Raw genomic sequence first — 9,345 nt, 5'->3', positions numbered from 1 at the left:
CTTCTCAATATCAACCTTCAATTGTTGAATGGTCGTATCCCCTGCAATCTCTTTCTCCAACGCTTCCCAATTAATCAATTGCGTGGTTACCAACGCCTTTAGTTCCTCTTCAAGATCGTCCTCGCCCCTCCTAGACAAGGCGTCAGCCACCCGGTTTAACACCCCAGGTTTATACTGTTGATCGAATTCGAATCCGACCAACTTTCGGACCCATTTATGATATTTGGATCCAATTTATCTCAGTTGGGCAATGAATTTTAGACTCTGCTTATCGTTTCTCACCACGAACCTCCTCCCTAAGAGGTAGTGTTTCCATTTTTTGAACCACCAAACAAACGCCCATTAATTCCTTTTCGTAGACTAATTTCCCTCGACCCACCAGACCCAACACTTTGCTAAAGAACGCGACGGGTCGTCCCTCTTGCATTAACACCGCTCCAATTCCCGTTCCCGAGGCATCTGAATCAACCACAAAAGTTTTTTAGAAATTCGGCATGATTAAAACTGGCGTTGTAGTCATGACCTCTTTCAATTTCTGAATGCTTCATCTTCCATCTCCGTCCACCCATAATTATCACGTTTGAGCTATTTAGTAAGTGGCTGGGCTAGTTGGGCATAATTACCTATGAATTTTCGGTAATATCCCGTAAGGCCTAGGAAACCCCTCAAGTCCTTCAAGGATTTGGGCTTGGCCAATCCACCATTGCTCTAATTTTGTCTTGATCCACCGTCACCCTTTCCTTGGATATTACATGGCCCAAATAAGCCACTTTATCCTTGCCAAACTCACATTTCTTTTGGTTTGCATACAAGCTGTGATTTCTCAACGTTGCTAGCACAAGTTGCAAATGTTCAACATGCTCCTCTTGAGTCACACTATAAACAAGTATATTGTAAAAAAACACAAGAAAAAATTTACGAAAAAATGGAAGAAATACCTCATTCATAAGTGGTTGAAAAGTGGTCGGGGCATTGGTAAGCCCAAAAGGCATGACTAGGAACTCGTAGTGCCCCTCGTGAGTCCTAAAGGCAGTTTTATGAGTTTCTTTGGGGCGAACTAGGATTTGATGGTATCTGGACTTGAGATCTAATTTGGAGAAGATGTGAGCCCCATGCAACTCATCTAGGAGTTCATCGATCACCGGGATAGGATATTTGTCCGGTACGGTTTCTTTGTTCAATGCTCGGTAATCCACATAAAACCTCCAAGAGCCGTCTTTCTTCTTGACCAAAAGCACAGGGCTTGAAAAGGGACTAGTGGATGGCTTTATGATTCCCGCCAACAACATCTCCCTAATAAGCCGTTCAATTTCATCTTTTTGAAATTGTTGATAGCGATACGGTCATACGCTAACCGGCGGGTTACTACCTTCCTTTAAAACAATGACATGTTCATGCCCACGGGCTAGGGGTAGGCCTTTGGTCTTTTCAAACACCTCTCCAAAGTTCACTAACAGTATACCTTCCTTAAAAATTCTGGCACTTCTCCCTTTTCGGGCTCCTCTTACACTCCCTCCAGACTATCCAACTAAACCAATTGGCCTTCATTTTCCTTCCTCAAGGTGCGGATCATTGCCTTGAGAGTGATTCCAGTTCGCGCCAAGATGGGATCTCCATTAATGGTGATTATTCCCCACCCACGGAGAAACTCATACGCTGAAGTTTCCAGTTCGTCACCACTTCGCCCAATTTCTTGAGCCATTGCACGCCCAAAATCACGTCGGAGTTCCCTAATTGCAAGGGGAGAAAATCCTCCACCACGTCCACTCCTTTTTGCAAGGTCAGCTTCACACCGCAACACAGCCCACGACCCTTAATGGCTTCCCCATTTCCCAGCAACACGCTGAAAGGGTTGTTGCTAGTGATCGGAATCCCAATTTTGTCGACGGCCCCCGTCGAAATAAAATTGTGGGTGGCTCCGGGGTCCACCATCACCACCACCGGAGTCCCCTGGATTGCTTCCATCAATTTCATCGTCTTAGGGCTAGTTAATCCTACGATCGAATTCATGGAGATGACCGCCGGAATTTCCTCATCCTCCGGTCCTTCTAACGCCTAGAACTCGCCGGTTTCCTCCATCTCCTCCTCCTCGACGAGGAGCACGCTCAATCCCTTGGCCGTACAAACGTGTGTGGGGCCCGCCCACCGGACGTCATACTTGAAGCACAACCCCTTGGCTCTCTTTTCCTGCAACTCCCTCTCCGTCATGCGCCAGACTTTGCCGGTGAATCTTGATGAGCCTGAGTTGGCTCGACTGAGGAAAAAAGAAGAAGCTTGGTTATTCACTAAAGCTACGGAGGTTTGTTTACTTGGGTTGGTCTGGGTATAGGGTTGGTTGAAAGTGTTTGGGTTAGTATTTGGGCTGGGGATTTGGGAGTTTGCGTAATGTGTTTGGGTTGGCCCAACTCCTAATAGGGTTGATGCTGGGCTCCTGTTAAAATAGGAATACGGGCCAGGCCTACTAAAAGCTCCACTCATTTTCTTCAAGCCATTGACCCGATTACGCTCTTCAACCCGTATGGCCAAATCCATAGCATCCTCCAAAGTTAACGGGTTAAGCATTCGAATTTCAGCCTTAATATCCTCCTTAAGCCCGTTAATAAACTGTCCCGTCATTATACTCTCCAGAATGTCAGGAAGTGGGGACGCTTTCTCTATAAACAACCATCGAAACCCCACCACTGTGGTGGTCTGCGTCATAGCTAACCACTGATCGTGGGGGGTACCAGAATTCATCGGTCGAAATTGGGTAAGGACCCGTGCCTTAAGGTCCTCCCAGTGTACCACCGGCTGCCGTCGCGTTTCCCATTGATACTACCGGAGCGCGTCTCCGTCCATGGCCACCACCGCCGCTTGAAGTTTTTCCACTTCGGTTAGCCGATATAACTGGAAATATTGTTCCCCCCCGTAAGATCCACCCATCCGGGTCGGAGCCGTAAAACGTCAGCATTTCCAGCTTCCTATACTTCCAATTACCACGGTTATCGTGGTGTTCCTTCTGGTGGTGAACCCCACCTCCCATCCTCACTCTAGGTTCCCAACTTCCAATCCAAATTCCGTAAAGCCCCCCTAATGCTGGAATGTGGTCGGCCTCATCTTCCACTGTTACCGATTGCGCTGGAGTCTTGCCCAAGTCTTTAATGGTGGCCAAAACACCCTGAATTTCCTCAAAAAAACTTATCCTGATCTCGTTTCATTAATGCGTTTTGCTGGTTCTGGTCATTACGAAAACGATCTACTCGGCCTTCGAGCGTCTGCCTTACCTCGTCAATGGCGGCTCTTTGTTTGTTCGCTTCCTTTAGGCTCTTCTTCAGAATTTGTTGTATCTAGTTCTCCTCGTCTCTTATTTTCTCGACGATTTCTTCTACTCGTTCCTCGAGGGAAGCCATCCGTTCAATGGTGACCGTCGGCGCTGTCGGAGCCATGGCTGCTCTGATACCACCTGCAACGGACTCGTGGCTAACACAATAATACGATCGAAAGATTGATTGTATTAATCGACTCAAAGGCTAAAAAACTTGAGAACAACGACTATGGCTTTAGGCCATAACTCTCTATGCGTTCTATTACAAATTTCTGGATAATGAACTAAGTTGAGACAAAAGCTATTTATACTGCTACTACAATGTTCCTACTTGGCCTAGTGCCTTAATTGTTGCATCTACTCTTCTTGATTGTCTTCTTCCTCTTTCTTCCTTTGTCCTCTTCTTGAGTTACCATGGTAAAAGGTAATAAGCCAAAAGCGTGAACTTGCTCACTTGCTGCAGCTTTAGGGAGCCGTTGTGGGAGGTGGGTTGTTGGGGATGTCCTGCTGTTATTGTCTTGGTCTCCTCCTGCTGTAGGTCAGTGTGATTGGAGGAGGGTACATTACATAATGTAAACTATTATGGATTTTTATACAAATCTCAATTTTAACTGTTAAGATGTTTTGAAATTTTATTTTCATCCATCCAATATGATTCGATTCTATGCCAAAGGTATTGAGAAAAAATTCTCTAGGAAACTACTGCTTGCATTATCCAATCCCTTACATTACATTGAACCATTATTATTAGATTCAATCTAAACTTTATTTCTTTAATTCAATTAATAACGTCCGCTGATTTCATCCATTACAATAGTTATTCAAAATGAAAACCTTTTTTATAATCTCTATTTTATATCATCGCATAATGTGAACAATGCTTCACTTTAATTTGTAGGTTAAGATTGAATTATATGTCTAATCGATTGCATTTTATGTCATAAAAAGAAATAATTTATGTAAAGTTGAAAAAAAAATAAGTACATAAATAACACATAAAAGGTATGAGGTATGTTTTACAAGATTAGTTAAATTGTTCTTGCCAACTCTATTTTGAAGGTCAGCTTCAAGAGTTAGTAATCCATACAACCCGATAATTAGAGCATATTCCTCAAATTGGTCACACATCTCCTTAAAAAAACTACTTTAGCCACATTACCTTTACTTAAAATTTAACACAATCTAAATTATCATCACTTGATAAACAAGCAGTTGAAAGGGAAATCATAGTTTAAATATTGAGTTACAATAATCATTATATTGATTATGCTAATTAAATTAAATTCAAAGGTGTTTATTGCTTCACTTAAGGAACTTTCAACCACAAGCAACTTTTAATAGCATTTCTTTTAATGTTTGATTATAATGGAACGTAACTAACAGCACCAACACCATCTAAATTAATTATCTTGAACTCTAAAGTTGTAATTCAAACACTAAAAATAAGGTTAATGTAATTATGTTCCACCTTCAAATATAGAATACAAAAATACAATCTCAATGTCTTAAATTCTTATCATAATTTAACTTCTATTGTTTATGAAATAACCGTCTAAATAGAATAAACTTTTTAAAACAGAGGATGTAGTAGTTTTAACTTATAATGCAATAATAATTAATTAGTCGATACAAATCTAATCATACAGTGGTAATTTTTGAATTGGAATTGGTTAAGCAATGCTTTCAATTTGATTAGCCGCCATCTTCGTTTTAAAATTTGATTTCTATGAAGATAATGTAAAAAAAAAAAAAAGATACAACCTATGCATTTTTTTAATTTGTGTTGTTACCAATCAACTTTTCCATGCTTTTACATTGCTGACCGTTTAATTTTTAAAAATTTAAAATAATTTGCCCCCTCCTGGAAGACAAGAAAGTGGAGAACAATTGATATGAATTCCACCTTTGAGTGTTGGGCCAGTGTGGTGTATTAAGGGCCCAGTTAAGAAACTAAGTTGTGTGGCCCATGCAATCATCTATGTTGGCATATTTATTTGAGGGCAGATTATTGTTAAAACTTGCATAAACATCACTTCCTTTGTTCGTTTTTTACTCCAATCGTTTCTTAATTAGATTCCTACTTTTAGCATTTATTCCTTACATAATAAAGAGAAGTAAGAATATAATTAAGAGACGGTAGGAGTAATAGTTGCATTATTGTAATTAAGCACGATTGTCTATACACTATTTTTAATTCTTTATCATACAAATTTATAATTAAAAAAAATTAATAATATAGGAGTACTTTGATAATTTACATGCAAGATTAACTTGTGTTAGTAATTAAATGTGGTCAAATGGAATTTATAAGTATCTTATAATAGGAAGTACATAATATTTTTAACTACGTGTACTAAGATTTTTCATTTCTGGTACACAAATAATTATGAATTATTTTACTAAGTAGTATGTACTTGGTCTAGTAGAAAAGATTATCACCTCACAGCCTAATGGTTGTGAGATCAATTTCCAGTAGAGGCAACTTGGGGGGTGGGGATTCCATTCCCCTCCCCGGCCCCCCACCACCCCAACAACACTCCTCGGGGTTGAATATGCTTATAAAAGACTCTGATTTAATAGGACGCCTTCTCCCTTACCAATAAAAAAAATTGCTTGTTTATATACACCAACTCTTAAAAAAAATAATAAAATATATATGTAAGGTCAATACTATTTGTTTGATGGAATGTAGTTGCTTGTCAAATACACCAACTCTTACTACACTTATGAGTTATGACTTGATTTACTATAAAAAGAAAAACAAAGGCTGCTGCATCTGTACAAGTATGCATGTTTTTATAGTCGATTTTACTCTTTTTCTGCAAATTATCCATCTGTTTTCAGCTTTTGATGTGTATAAACTCTATTATAGTATAAACTTTAATTAATTAAAGGTGATAGTTTCAAAAACTTTATAGTATATACGTATAATAAGGTAATAATGTAGTATAGTACTATTAATTTTATGTGTTTCTCTACTTTAAATTGTAAGTAATTAATAAGATAATAAAAGGATATTGTAAGGTACTATCGTGGAAGCTAAATGAAATTGGTTTATAAGTTACAAAGCTAGTTTACCAAAACTTATGGACGTAAAAACAGTTGAACCAAATTATACTTACTAGCTCCACATATATAGGAGTCGTCATTGATAAGTTAATGTATGTGAGTGAGACTTGTTAATTAGCAACACTAAATTAGGTCTATCAGTTAAAGTCTTATGATTCTTAGCTCATGAATTTGATAATTAAATTGGAGTTGTTGAATCACTTGGGATTTGGTGATTTTGGTCACCAGATAAGGAGAGAAACAAGAAATAATAGGTTCTAATCAAATCAGATCAGATCAGTTTGAATAAGTTCTGACATAACTTATTGTTTTATGTACGGTTATTTATATTTAAATATCTTTAATTTTGTAATAAAGCAAATTAATAAATTACATATTATTACGAATTTAACAAAACCCCACTTTATATATTTTTTCCTTATAGATTAGCGTACATATAAAGTCAAAGTTTAGTTAAATCAAATCAGATTAGAAAAAAAAAAAAAGTAGGATCTTGCTAACGAGCGTCCCGGGGCGTTAGATAAGGATAAATTATATTGGTTGAAATGGTATTAAGTTAGGAATTCATGACAAAATCACGCGTCGTTCGGTGTAATTAATGTTAATTTTACTCTAATATTTGCATTTTAATTCTCTTATCTAACGCTCCGGGGGCGCTTATTAGCTTTTGCCAAATAAGTATCACATCAGATAAGCAAAAATAAAGTGAATTAAACAAGCTCCAAGCTTCATAAAAATAATAATTTAAGTTCAGTATATATATATATAAATGTTTTATGCAATTTTACTCTATTTAATAAAACAGTTATTTGTAAAAATATTGTAATAGACTAAATATCTTATAAACACTAAATGTTGTTCCCAGTTTGCTACCCATGCGAGTTATAAAGGGGCTATGGGGAACTAGTTGAGTAAAGGGTGGAAAAGGGGTCATTAAACGTCACTCTTATTTAATATTTCCTCCGTTCTTTTTTTACTTGACTCGCTTTGTCTTTTACACTATTCACTACCTCTCCTTTGACCGTCTTTTGTGAATTAAATGTAAGGATGGAAAAATATATTCACGTGGGATGTTTTTGAATTCGTCTCAATAAGTACTATCATAATATACAACTTTTATAATTTTTACTTACAGAGAATTAAGGTTATTGATCGCTTAAGTTTTGTATTGGCAAGCATGATAAAAGAAACAGGTCAAGTAAAAAAGAATAGAGGAAGTATAATGCAAGAATCCAGCAGAAGGTAGGCTCTGTTCTTTTGAGCTTTTGAGTAGAGCATAGAAGATTTCATTAGAGCAGAGCAGGTATCAATAGATTATTAATTAATACTTAACAAAGTAGAGCAAAGTTTAATATATTAGAGAAGAACAAACTACATACATCAGCTCAAAAGAACATGATCATAGTTTCTTATAACATTTCTAAGAGTTTGTTCTCTTCAGCTTAATTCCAGTTCAGTTCAGTTCCTAAATTCCTTCTCTCATAGACAACTTATTTCAGTTCAGTTACAACCAGTTCAGTTCAACTCAATTTAGTAAATCAAAACAGACCCTAAGTCAAACTTACTAAAGATGAGGAGTGATTCTAATAGGTTACATACAGGGTCAAGGGATTTGACAAATATCTTTGAGTACATTAAATAGAAAAGTTTGATATTATGTGATAAAATCATAAAACAACATATCAAACATGATTCTACATTCCTAAATTATAAATTTTTGAAGAGATTTATCAACATTGTAATGTATACATTTTCATTGGAATCTATAGTGATTTTAAATAAAAATTAATTAATTATCAATTGGAAATGGAGTGTCCAAAAAATTATATTCGCTATAACTTGAAAATTAATGTGTCTACAATACATAGGGCTTTATTATTTAAACAATAAAATAAACTTAACAGTATTAGACCTTTTTTTTTCCATATATACTCTCTTTGTTCCTATTTATTTAGCCCCATTATCAATATTTGAGTTAAATTTTACTAAATTTGACCATAAAATGCTTTGTTCACTTCACCTTATAAAAATAATCATTAAAAATAAATTTTGTTAAATAAAAAAAAGTTCAGTTAAAGAATAAAATTAAGTTCAGTTCAATAAAAATAATCTTAGCTAGCTTAGTAGAGATCGGTAACATTAAATAAGAGGTATAATAGAATATCAGTAAAAATAATTTCAGTTTAGAAAATATAAGATGAAGTGAACATAGCGTAAGAGATAAGTCAAATAATATAATCATATACGATCTTGTTGAATTTGTCATTGTATATTTTATTCAGAAACATAGATAGATTCACGTAGTCGCTATTTTTAGCCCCATTGGACTTCCATGATCTCTAAGACACAACATTTTATTATTATTTGTAAAAGAACCAAGATCGATAAATGAGAGAAAATGTAAATATTACATACTTCGTATTAGATTAAGTAAAAACAAAAAAGTGAAGATGAAGAGGTGAGTGAATTCGGGTGAAAATGTGTAATCTATATTATAATTGTAGAGAAGACACTTTTCACCAAAATCCTCCAAAACCCAAATGCTCAACTCTCATGCATTTAAGGTTTTTTTTTTTTTTTTTTTTTTTTTTAAATAACTACCTATCCAACAATTTTATTTTTATTTATTTTTTATCATTTTTTTTTAAAAAAAACAATAACTACCCATCCAATATTTGCTTTTTGTTTTTTTTTCAATAAAACATTTAACTTTGTGTTTTTTTTTGTACGTAGTATAATATATGACATGCATTAACACGAGTATACAGTTCCCTTATCAACAATTCACTATAACACTCAAAATCCCCAAAATTTCACTTTTTTTTAAAACAATATGTACTAACATTTTACTTTGTTTTACGAGTATTTTTTGGTACATAGTATAATATATGTCATGCATTAGCACGAGTATACAGTTCCTTTATCAACAATTCACTATAGTACTCTAAGGGCCTGTTCTCATTGACTGAACT

This window comes from Chenopodium quinoa, unplaced genomic scaffold, assembly GCF_001683475.1.
Source record: "Chenopodium quinoa cultivar QQ74 unplaced genomic scaffold, ASM168347v1, whole genome shotgun sequence".
Taxonomy (NCBI): Eukaryota; Viridiplantae; Streptophyta; class Magnoliopsida; order Caryophyllales; family Amaranthaceae; genus Chenopodium; species Chenopodium quinoa.
Note: the sequence above shows the minus strand (reverse complement) of the source record.